Here is a 12126-nt window from a genome sequence, read left to right on the forward strand (position 1 = left end):
GTTATCATTATGGTCATCAAAACTAACTTACGTCACCATGACCATCACCACCACCACCACCACCACAGACATCATCACAGTCACAACCACTACCACCATTAGTTACATTAGATCAAAGTCACAACTATATTACAGCATCACAAACTACAGTAGAGGTTGGAGGCGAGATGAAGTAAGGTCAGCGGCCTGGCACTCTGATAAAGCTATCCACTTAAACACTTACTAAATATGCCTTAGCTTCAGTCTTTCTCTTTTGTATCCGTCTTTTATTTCACGTTTCGTTTAATATCTATACTGCCCCTGTTCATTTTTTGCTAAATATCTCTTGTTTCTCCCTGGTTAATTTCTTTGTTCTGGCTCGATTCTTTCTCATTCAGTTATTTTTATCCAAAAAGTTCGTTCCATATCTTCCTGTGTTTCCTGTATTCTCTTCCTAGCTCTCATCCTTTATCTCTTTCTTTTTCATCGTTTTCCTTCTCTCTCGTGTCTTCAGTATATTACATATAATAAGCTACAAGAGAAGTAGGAGCCAAGGTGAAGCCAGGTGGAGCGGCCTGACACTCTAACAAAGGTGTCTCCACTGTTGCTGTCTCACCTGCTGGACCATTTTTGTTACATTTTTCTAATCCCCTCCTCTTTCTTTCTTTTTTTTCGGTTTAACTTTTCGTTTGTTGTTCATTCTTTTGTTCTTTCTCGTTTTCTTTTCCTCTTTCTCCATTTCTTTTATTTTAAACCTTTTCTAGTTATTTTTTTTTTTTTTTACATCGCCTATTGTCTTTTACTTTCTGCTTCCTATCTCCCATTCTTTGACATTCTTTATCCCACTGTTTTTCTTTCCCATTGTAAGTTCACCCTATTATTTATTTTGTTTCTCGGTCTTCTCTTTAAAGTAACTGTCTTTCTTCTGTTTCTTCTGCATTGCATTGCAGTATGACAAGCTACAACGGAGGTAGGGTGCGAGATTACGTAAGGAAATTAAAATTAGTCCTAATGAACTGTACATCACCATCACCACCACCATCATCGTCCTCGTCGTCGTCGAGGTCCTTGTCCTCGTTATCATTTCCAACACCAATACCACCATCATTACACCATCATCCTTATCATCAGTACTTTAATCGGCATCATCACCACCATCAGCAGCTGCATAGTTCAGTGCACTATATTACATCATTACAAGCCATAATAGAGGTAGGAGACAAGGTGAAGTAAGGTGGAGTGGCCTGGCACTACTACACCTGTACCCAGTTCAAATCTTCGCACCCTCATCCTTAGTTCTCCTTTTCTTTCCATTTCCTCCTCTACTGATTTATTGCTTCATTCATTCGTTTATTCATTATTTGTTTCTTTTTGTGTTTCTCCTTTACATAATCTATTTTCCCTTCCTCACATTGTCCAACCCATTGTTCTTCATTCGTCAGACGCTCCTTACTTGCTTGATTTTCATTTCATTCACTGCTGTATACCATCAGGTCAATTTACCACCGCTAACACCGAGGCCTCGTAGCCTCGTGGGTCTATAAGTTGTGAGGGCATCACATTCGGTGATGTTTCCTTCCTGATGCCCACACTACGACCCATTACAGTGGCGGGGGGGGGCAGTAAATTTAAGTTAATTCTGCCACGATGGTTGATAAATATGTGCAGAATGACAGTTTACAATATACCACCCCTTAGAGTCTGGCTTCGATGTGGTAATGGTATTGATAGAGATGAGACTATGATTCAGACTGTAAATTTTAGAGGATATTAATGATGGTGGCGATAAACGTTGGTTTTGCTGATGAAAATGAAACTTGTATGGATGATGATGATGACAGTGGTGGTGACGACAGGGACTGATGATTGGGAAAAGAGTTTATACTCATAAGAAATATCCTATTAATTACCTCCAACGTATACTGCAACTTGTTATGCTGCAATATAATGGAAAAAGAAGTGAAAGGAACACAGCAAATGAAGGAAACGAATGACAATAAGGATATGGCATGAAACAAGTTAAAGGTGAAACTGAAAAAAAAAAAAAAAAGGAGAGAGAGAGAGAGAGAGAGAGAGAGAGAGAGAGAGAGAAGGGATATATTAATGAGGTAAAAACAAAAAAAGAGAGAAAGGAGAAAAGAATGAACAATATAATAGAAGAAAAAAAGAAAGATGCAGACAAATAAAAGAGAACAAGAGGAGAACAAGTAAAAAAAAAAAAAAATAGTGAGAATAGTTAAGTAGAAAGAAAAACTAACACTAAGGCTGACTCAGTGCAACCCCTGTGCCCACCAGCTGGTCTAAGGGCCGAAATGTGGCCTTTTTCCTGTGCCCTTGACCTTGGACAGATTCCTCTCCAAATCCATTGAGTTCATTCTGGCCTAACCCTTAACACTTTCACCAGGTTTGGTTCAAATTAGATCAACACTGTTTGACATGACTTTACCCAGTGACCTGCAACTTTGACCTTTCCCTCTGACCTTGACCTTTGACTGTTTTCAAAATCGAATCTCTTTATCCTTGTTTTACCCTCAACCCTTCCACAAAGCTTAGTCTGCATCGGATAAAAATAACCTAAGTTGACCTTGCCATGTGACCTTGACCTTTGACCTATTGTTTCTAAAATGCCATATGTTTACTCTTTGCCTGACGTTCAACCCTTCAACTTAGTTTCCTAAAATCTGCTGAAAACTGAGTTATTTTGTTAGTAAGCACATACTGAGGTCAAACTTTGACCTTGCATTGTGACCTTGACCTTTGACTCATTGTTCTCAAAATCAAATGACCTCATTGTTGCCTTACCCTCAACAGTTCCTCAGAGAGTGGTATAATTTGAATGAAAACTCAAAGTTGACTTTGCCAGGTCAACGACTGGCCTAGCCAGGCGACCTTGGCATTTGACATATTGCTCTCAGAAACAATTAATTTCCTCCTTGGTTGACCATCAAGCCTTCCACCAAGTTTCGTGCATTCACACACACACACACACACACACACACACACACACACCGCTCAAAACATAATACCCACTCTTGGTCCGTGACCACGGATGCAAAGAGGAGGAAAGGAGAAAGAAATATTAAAAAAAAGAGTCAGATGACGTCCTGGGTCGAACTGGAGACAACACTGACAGATTCTCAGGCAGCTCCACCTTACTCCATCTTGGCTCCTACTTCCCTCTTGCTTTATTATTGTAAAATAGTGAAGAAAGAGAGGAAAGAAGAAGCAACTGAACGAGAAAGAATGAGAAAGATGAAAGAAATGAAGGATTGGAAAAGATGAGATTAAAGGAGAAAAGAGAAATGAAAGGACAAAGACTGAAAGGTTGAAAGGAGACAGAGCAGAGGGTGTTAGCCTTTTCCCTGTCCAGACCCCCAGTGGACTGCCCACGATGTGCCCATACCCCTTCACCACACTGTCGAAATCATCATCATCACCTGTCCCATTAGGTGCCAGTGTGGTAGGACTCCATATTATAATTGCAAATCATAATAGACAGATAGATAAATAGATAGATAGAGAGACAGATAGAAGCAGGGAGTCAGATGATGAGAAGGTATTGTGTCTGCGAGAATCGAGCAATGCTAAACGCTTACACACTCGCTTGATAGGCACACGACAGCGCCTAGTGACCATACACACACATACACACATACTCACACACAGGCTGCTAGAACTTTCCATCACAGGGAACACACGTGATACATCTTCTGTTTCACCAGAATTTAGGAAAGAGAGCTCAGATGGAGGTTAGCCATAGAACAGAGAGGTCAGAAGGAGAAAGGGCTTAGCAACATGGGAGAGAGAGAGCGAGACAGGGAGGTAGCTACCCGGGACTCTATACTCCGCTGTGTGTGAGAGACTTGTTAATATTTCCAAGACAAATAAAAATAGTCCCATACTATTCTTTACCTCTCCTGTCACTACATGACAAATGGGAAGCTACTCCAAACCGCTCGTCCACAAGTCTAATATATATAAAACTTCTCTACAAGCAAATACAAAGTCTGTATGATAATGGTATGACTTGAAAAGATGCCAGTAGCTGGTGGTTACATGGTGGATAACTAGTAACAGAACAGGATAGATAAATCACTGGAATCTTATACTATTTAATTTCCGTGTTGATAACTGGCAACTGATAATTTTCTTAGTGGTGGTGGTGATGGTGGTAATGAAACAGATGGTGACGACTCCCACACCCCCAAGGTTAGTTTGTCCCCATGAGACCCAATGATAACTGTATACCCCCGGTTAAGAACCCGTGGGACAGAGGATACTAGGGAGGAAAGACAGGACAGAAATAAATATAGGGAGACAGAGGGAAATATAGCTTGTGATGCTGTAATATAGGTACCGGATCTATGTAGTGGATGATAATGGTGGTTGTGATGATTATGGTGACTGATGGTGATGGTGGTAATGATGATGGTGATGATAGTATAGGTTAGTTTTAATGAGACTAATGATAACTGTATGGATAATGGTGGTGGTAGTAGTGGTGGTGGTGATGGTGGTAATGATGATGGTGATGATAGTATAGGTTAGTTTTAATGAGACTAATGATAACTGTATGGATAATGGTGGTGGTAGTAGTGGTGCTGGTGATGGTGGTCAGTACTGATCATGACAGACTTCCTTCATCTCTTTTAGCTTGTGTTGCTTTTATAATGGAGGAGATTAACAGAACGACAGAGAGATAGACATAAGACAAAGAAAGAAATTGAAAAAGAAAAAACACTGTATGTACTAGGAACAAACATTAACATGAAACAAAAATGGGGATGATAAAGTATAAAAAGAATATAGAGTGCATAGAAATGGGAGACAACAAGGACAAAAAATATAGGAGGAGTATATGAACAGAGAATGGAAAGAAAAATTATCAAGTGAGAATGGAATCAAAGTGGACGAAAGGAAAGGAAAACACAAAAAGGGTGAACCAGAGAAGGCGGGAAGTAGAAAGGAAGAAAAAGAAAGTGAATGGGAAATGAAAACAAAAAGGAACCACAAGGTTCATAGGGTGGAACTCCAGACAGGTTTGGTAGACTGTCAGGCGGGTCCACCTCACTTCCTCTGGCTGCTGCTTGTCTTGTAGTGTTAATCCTGTATTAGAGAGGAGAACACGGCAGACAGTAACAATGGAAGGTGAAAGAACATGGTAAATGAAAAAGTGAAGAAAATTATATAAGACTGGAGGATTGAAAAGAAAAATTAATGAAAGGAAAAATAAAGAAAGGAAAAAGAAGAATGGAGGAAAATAAGAAGAAAGGAGGAAGGAATGAAGGGATAAAAAGACTGAATCATAGATAAAAAGTAGTTAATATACGAAAAAAAAAAAAAAAAGGATAAAAAGGAAGGACTACAATCAAGGTTTGAACTTGGCACACCTGTAGCAGAGTCCCAGACCGCTGCACCTTACTTCATCTACCCTCCTACCTGTCTTGTAGCTTGTGATGGTGTAAAAAGATGGTGGAAATAGAAAACGAGTTAGAGATAAACGAGTGAGATGGAAGAGAAAGGAAGGATAACTGTAAGATACAAACAGCACGAGTGAAAGAAGTGAAAATGATAGAAAGAATATATGAAGGAGAAAAATTATAAGACAAAGGGAAAAAATGTATATTAAAGAAGAAATACGTAAATAAATCAAATATACAGAAAATAACGAAAAGAAATGGGAAGCAATGAGAGAAACAGAGATAAAGAAATGCGAGAGAGAAGCAAATTAAGGTACAGCTGGCAAAGGTTATACAATAATTCTATACACTTGTAGTGAAGTCAAAGGCCTCATCACCCTTTGTACCTCTCTTGTAGCTGATGGTGATGTGATGTTGTAGAAAAAGACGAGGAAAAAAATGGAGTGAGAAAGAAAAGAGTAAAGCAAGGGATAAAAGTGAGCACAAACAATGTATAAGTGGAATATATAGTAAATGAAAGACCACAATGAAAACTACATGTAAATAATACGGAGGTGATATTCAAAAGTAAAATGAATATGGAAAATGAAGAATAAAGAAATGAAAGAAATGAATTATTAAAAAAGAAAGAGAGAAAAGGGAGAGAAATAAAGAAAGGGAGACGTGATGGTGATCAGGTGAAGGTTTGAACCTGGTACACCTGTAGTAGAGTCCCAGGCCGCCCCACCTTACTTCATCTGGCCTCCTACCTCTCTTGTAGCTGCTGATGCTGTAATATAGTGGAGAACGAAAGAAAAAAGGATTGCAAGAAAAGAAGAGGCGGATAAGATGAACGGTGAATGAACAAAAGGAAAGAAATTGTAGCCATAAACAAAGGAAGGATATTTAAGTGGGGGGAGAAGCAAATATGGATGGACAGAAAGAAAATATAAAGAAAAGAAAAAATGAGGTGAACTGAAAAAGGAATCGAGCGTATTCGGAAGTAAGGAAAAAGTAAGAACAGCAAGAACACATAAAAGGATGTCAGAGAACCAAAGCTCAAGCTCCAGACACGTAAAGTAGTGCCAGACCGCTTGACCTGTCTTCATATCGCCTCCTACCTGTCTTGGTGTTTCTAATGCTTTAATACTCTGTCCACTTTACCTTGGCCTAAAATTGCCATCCCTCCATCTTGAATACCGACACGTTAGCAATAGGTTTACACACGAATATGGTGCTATATTCTTCCCACTTTACTTTGGCCTAAAATTGCTTTCTCTGCACCTTGAATGCTGAACTGAAACAAACACTCAAGAATATGGTATTAGTCATGAAGAAGAGGTATGAAGTGGATCCAGAACCGTAGTCTTGACTTAGTCTGCCATTTAACTACGGAATATATGCAGCAAAAGACAAAATTCTGCGCCAGGCTAAGGTGGACGAACATTATTAGTGGCCTCGATTTAATGTGGTGGAAATGATGGTGATAAAGATTTGCGTGGGTGATGATGATGATGATGATGATGAGGAGGAGGAGGAGGAGGAGGGTTAAATCAATAATGATAATGGAAGTGGAAGTCGTCGGGATGGCAGTTGTTTTTGCCAGTGTTGTTGATTTACCCTGGTCAACCTGGCCGATCAGACCCGTCAACCGCTGGTAAATCACTAGCCTTAAATGGTCGTTGCATAGATTCCTCACACCATTGATATTGTGTCTGTGATGGTGATGTACGTTAGTAATGATGCTGATAACCTTACTTCGTCTCACTTGTACTTCTCCTGTACCTTGTGATGTAATATAATGGAGAAAGAAAGAATAATACAAGACTGAGAAAAGAAAAATATCAATAATTAATAAAAAGGAAAGGAAAAAGTGAAAGGAGATAATTAAGAAAGAAGGAGGAAAAGACTCAGAGACATTTGAGAAAGTAGAAAACAATGCAAAAGAACAGAAGTGATAGTGATGATGATGATGATGACTGACAGTCATCACCATCATCATCACCTTCATCATCACCATCACTGTGGTGGTGGTGATGGTGGTGGTGGTGGTGGCAGCAGTGATAGTCAAGGATGTATTTAGTGCCGGTTATGCTAACTGTTCTTCAGTTTGCCTCCCACCTTTCTTGTAGCCGATGATGACTTAATGTAATGGAGAGAGAAAGCAGGAATATAGATAAAGAACGACTGGAGGAAGTAAAAAGAATGACAATAAAATTATAGGAAGATACAGAAATGTAAGAAAAGAAGAATAAGTAAACTGTTGGTGAAATAAGTACAAAAGTAGAAGACAGAACAAAGTGAAAAAGAAGATATCAGAGATATTGAAAAGAAGGAATATAACTGAATAAGAAAAGAAGAACGAAGCAAAGGACAACAAGAATTACTGTACATGAAAAATAAACAAAATAAATAAAAACAACAAAAGACAAATGAACACGAATGAACAAAACAGGAATCCAAACAGAAGTAAGGATCCAACTCGCAATACCTTTGTCAGAATCTCAGGCCGCTCCTTCTAACTTCATCTTGGCTCCTACTTGTGTTGTTGCTTCATTGCTGTAATATTGTAAAGAAAATGTAAACAGGAAGACAAGAAACGGGACAGAAAAGGTGAAGGACAGAGAAAAAATGGAAATAAAAAGTAAATGTGAAGATTAAAAGAATGGCAAGGGCTAAGAATAAAGGTGAAAAAGAAGAAGAAATCAGGACAGAAAAAAGATAGTGGGAATTAAACCTGTGAATAAAGAAGGACACATATTAATGAAATTAAGAAAAAAAAAAAAGCAGGAAAGGAAGGGATAGTAAGTAATGATTCAACTCGGTACACTTAGCTTAGAGTCCCAAGCCACTCCACCTTCACCTGACCTCCTTCCTCTCTTTTTACTTGACTGGCTGTAATATAGTCACGTAAGGAGAAAGGAAAAGGCTATACACGGAAATAGAGAACGAGAAACAGAAGAGGAAAATATAAGAACGGAAAAAAATAACAAAACGGAAAGAACTGACACTGAAATACAATGAAAGAAAAAGGACAAACACGGATACAGGCGAATATAAAAGGAAGAAAAGTAAGAACGAAGAGGGAAAGAAACGAAGAAACACAGAGAGAGCAGGAAAAAGACGAAAAAGGGTAAGTATAAATAAAGAAAAGGAGGACTTAGTGGAGCTGAAGACTTGACCTTGGTGCACGTGTATTAGAGTGTCAGGCCGCTCCACCTTGCTTCATCTACCCTCCTGCCTCTCATATAAGCTGTGGTGATGTTATACACTGCATAGATCTTTGTTAGAGGCGTGCTGCATGCTTGCTGTGGGGTGTGGGTGTATGCATGGCTGGTCAAAGGTGTGCTGCATGCTTGCTGTGGGGGTGTGGGTGTATGCATGGCTGGTCAAAGGTGTGCTGCATGCTTGCTGTGGGGGTGTGGGTGTATGCATGGCTGGTCAAAGGTGTGCTGCATGCTTGCTGTGGGGGTGTGGGTGTATGCATGGCTGGTCAAAGGTGTGCTGCATGCTTGCTGTGGGGGTGTGGGTGTATGCATGGCTGGTCAAAGGTGTGTTGCATGCTTGCTGTGGGGGTGTGGGTGTATGCATGGCTGGTCAAAGGTGTGCTGCATGCTTGCTGTGGGGGTCTGGGTGTATGCATGGCTGGTCAAAGGTGTGCTGCATGCTTGCTGTGGGGGTCTGGGTGTATGCATGGCTGGTCAAAGGTGTGCTGCATGCTTGCTGTGGAGGACTGGGTGTATGCATAAGCGAAGTTAAGAAGCAGCACAAAACTTCTGAACACCAGAGAGTGACTCTTTTTGCACTGATGTTAAGAAAACAGACCCTGAGAATGTGAACCTTTAGGCAAATGGGGGGGAGGTTCGTCCCACCCTGTGGCCCCTCCTCCATCCGGCTACGAGCCTGTTTACCATTGCATTACCTTCTTGTCCTACTGTTTCTTGGTTATATTCTCTTTCTTACCTAACATTCCTCCTTTTTTTTTTCTCTCCAGCATATTGCAACATCAAAAGCTAAATAAATAAAAAGAAGAGATTAGTTATATTATTATCAGTACAGATTGCTGGACATCAGCAACATCCCCACAACCACTACCATCACCATCACCATCATCATCATCATCCATCAGTTGCACCACCACCAGCACCATGACGACAACCACCACCACCGCCACAATCATCATCATCATCACTTTCTTCATCATCGTCATCATCATCGTCATCATCATCATCATCATCAGCAGCAGCAGCAGCAGCAGCAGGCATGGAGTTAGTCATAATTTTTCGCAGACTTTTTATTAAAAAAAAAAATCTATCATGATAATTTTCGCCACATCAGATCTAGGCCACCACTATACTCGTAGTTCGTCCACAGTAACCTGGCGCAGATCTTTTTGGTCCCTTTTTCCTTAGCTCGATGGAAGACAGACAATATTACCGCTCTACATAATTTTCATAACACTTGCATAATTAATACCATAGTCTAGTATTAATGTAAAGATGGCAATTTTAAATCAAGTTGAAGTAGGCAGAGTATAGCAGCATATCCTAGTGTTAATATCCTGTTACGGCTCAGCATTCAAGATGGATAGATGGCAATTATAGGCCAAGTTAAAGTGTGCAGAGTATTAAGTCATAAACACCAAGATAGGTCGGTATATTACAGCATCACAAGCTACAGGAGAGGTAGGAGGGTAGATGAAGTAAGGTGCACCGGCCTGGCACTCTTCTACTGCTGTGCCCAGTTCAAACCTGCACCCACTTCCGATGCCTTCCTTTTCTTGTCTTTTTATTATGTTTTTGTTTATTTCCTTCTTTCTCGTGTTCTTTCCCTTCTTAAATTCTTGTGTTTTGTACTCTTCCTGCATTTCTCTTGTTTCTCGTGTTTTCTTTCTTTTTGTTCCATTGTTTTTATATGTCTGCTACACATTGTCCCTCAGATTTTTCTTCTCACTCATTTTTCTTTCTTTCTTAATTTGTTTCTGTCTTTCTCTGTTCACTATATTAGCACATCACAAGGTTGTAAAGGTAGGTGGATAGATGAAGTAAGGTGGAGCGGCCTGGGGCTCTACTGCAGGTGTTCCCAGTTATTATTTTTACCATCCATAATTCACTGCCTTTCTTTTACCCTCTCTTTCTTTATTTCATTTCTCCTCCCTTTAATTCATTATTTGTGTCATTCTTGCCTTCCTTATCTTCTTTGCTTCTAAATTTCCATCTTTTCTTCCGTTTTCTTTTCTTTTGTGCTTTTTCTTATTTGTCCTTACTTTCTCCTTCTGATTGCTTTTTCACTTTTCTAATTTCTAATAATCTTTGTTCTCTTTTTCATTCAGCTTCCTCTTCTCACTCTTCTTCTCTTACGGTCTCTGTTCTACTTTTTCCTTCCATTTATTCTCTCTCTCTCTCTCTCTCTCTCTCTCTCTCTGCCTCTGTCTGTCTCTGTCTCTCTCTCTGTCTCTCTCTCTGTCTCTCTCTCTCTCTCTCTCTCTCTCTCTCTCTCTCTCTCTCTCTCTCTCTCTCTCTCTCTCTCTCTCTCTCTCTCTCGTTCTTCATTATATTACAACAGTAAAACAGCAAGGGAAGTAGAGGCCAAGGCGCAGTAGGGTTGAGCGGCCTAACATTCTAACAAAGGTGTCTCCAGTTCAACCCATCCTGGTCCTTTGTCTCCTTTGTGGTTCTTTGTTGTCATTTCCTATTTATATCGTTTTCCTTTTTCTGTTTATTTTTCCTTTTGTTTCAACCTTTTCGCTCGTCCTTTCCCCTTCTTATCCCTCCTCTCTCCTGGTTTATTATTTATTCCTGTTTCTTTTCCGTCATATAATATCCATTATAATATTTACGTTTATCTTGCCAGTCTCCACTTGCTTGTCACTCATTGTCCTTTTTATTTATTTTTTCAGTATTTTTCCTAAATTTTCTTTTTTTTACTTCCTTTTTTTTCTTTCCTCCTTCTTTCTGTCTCCACTATATTACAGCAGCACAAGCTACAAGAGAGGTAGGAGGTGAGATAAAGTAAGGTGGAGCGGCCTGGGACTTTACTGCAGGTGTACTGAGTTAACACCTGTGTCATTTATATCTCATTACCTCGGCCAGCGATGTTGAAGGATGTTATGTATTCACCCGTGTCTGTCTGTCTGTCTGCCTGTCTGTTTGTTTGTCTGTCTGTCTGTGGACAAGATATCTCAAAAAGTTGTTATGGTAATTCAATGAAACCTGGTCGATAGGTGGGCACTGGGTCAAGGCAGAGTTATTTAGATGTTGATGTGGATCCGGGTCCTGACGTAGGGTGTCGGCGGAGGTATGCCTTCTCTGAGATTGTGTAACGAGGGCAGACTAAGACCGTAGAATTAATTACCTCCGCCAACTCGTTGGACGAAGGTTGGTTCATAAATCATAAATTAAAATGGCCTTGGCGAAGTAATGCATTCTTTAAATACTTGCTTGTTTTCTTTCCCCTTCCTTTCCCTCTCGGTTATTATATGTTTACTTTCATCCTTCTCGTTCTGTTCTTCTTTAAACATAGATACCCACTTCCATAAATACATTTTCCATTTTGTTGTTATCTACATTTTTTCGTTTCTCTCGCGTTTCATTCCACATATAATTTTTCTTTCATCCCTACCTGCACGTTGGTTCTTTTTCCTTCCTTTTCCTTTTCTCTTGCTCTCCTCTCTTTCCTTAGTATATTACAGGAACAAAGCCAGACGAGAAGGAGCCGAATGAAGTAATGTACAGTAGAACGGCCCTAG

Source organism: Coenobita brevimanus, chromosome 27 (genome assembly GCF_032717465.1).
Source record: "Coenobita brevimanus isolate Jiangsu-jjx chromosome 27, ASM3271746v2, whole genome shotgun sequence".
Classification (NCBI taxonomy): Eukaryota; Metazoa; Arthropoda; class Malacostraca; order Decapoda; family Coenobitidae; genus Coenobita; species Coenobita brevimanus.